Here is a 962-nt window from a genome sequence, read left to right as displayed (position 1 = left end):
ACTTCCCCCGCCCTTAGATAAATGAGTTTTCTTTTAAACAAGGATTACGGATCTCTGCCCCTAAACGGCGAACGGAGTTGAAAAATGGAGAATGGGCGATTTTATTGTGAGTGAAATATGGCGAGAATAAGGGGTCTTCGTAATGTTTGAACACCTTGCAAACGTAAAATGTTTCATTTGAATATGAATATCTTAATATAATATAAAAGGGCCCTATATGCGCAGTGTGAAGGTTGGGATTCATTATCAAGTATTTAGTTTTAACTTAATATTAGAAACGCAATGAATGTCCCGTCAATCAGCGAATAGCGACCTACAAAATAACAAAATTAATCTCACAAGCCCGAACTCTATGAATTTATAATAGCTATCAGGGTGTCGTTGTGGTGGTACCTCTGTGCTGGAACGCTGTTCTGGTGATGGAGCACTAGACCAGCTCAATAGTTATATTCTTATATTATCCTGATCAACAAAAAATAGTGTGAATATTTAAATTTATTAGAGAAAATTATATTTTTTACATAAGTATTTCAGAAATTAATTAACCTATTAAGTTTCATTAAAAATCAAAAACTACAAAATCTTAATAAGAATTTTGATCGAATATAAATCTCAAAAAATTTGACGACTTGAAAGTATATATAATGTATACTAATTTCAATAACATTTCCATAGGACTCCGTGGCGCAACGGTAGCGCGTCTGACTCCAGATCAGAAGGTTGCGTGTTCAAATCACGTCGGGGTCAATGCTATATTGTTTTAATAGACGAATTTGTTTACATTTTGGTTCTTTTTTGTATAATAAATGTGACAAATCCCATCATTTCTTTTAATAATAATATTTCGGTTTTATATAAACGTGTCAACCATTCAACCATCGTGCCATTGAGTTTGAGCTAAACGCAATGCTCGTGGGTTCCATCTCCTCCACGGAGGAACACCTACAATATTTTCATTTCGT

The 962-nt window shown here is 34.1% G+C and overlaps 1 non-coding gene across 1 annotated transcript; it reads left to right on the top strand.

The window, feature by feature from the left end:
• Positions 1-675: 675 nt before the first annotated feature.
• On the top strand, positions 676-747 carry TRNAW-CCA (transfer RNA tryptophan (anticodon CCA)). Its single transcript has one exon. It is a non-coding gene; the product is annotated as a tRNA-Trp (tRNA).
• The last annotated feature ends 215 nt before the right edge of the window (positions 748-962 follow it).

The sequence above is a fragment of the Heliconius melpomene genome, chromosome 14 (genome assembly GCF_056956725.1).
Source record: "Heliconius melpomene rosina isolate 202511_hmr_F chromosome 14, ASM5695672v1, whole genome shotgun sequence".
Lineage (NCBI taxonomy): Eukaryota > Metazoa > Arthropoda > Insecta > Lepidoptera > Nymphalidae > Heliconius > Heliconius melpomene.
This window is presented reverse-complemented; position numbering and strand designations above follow the sequence as displayed.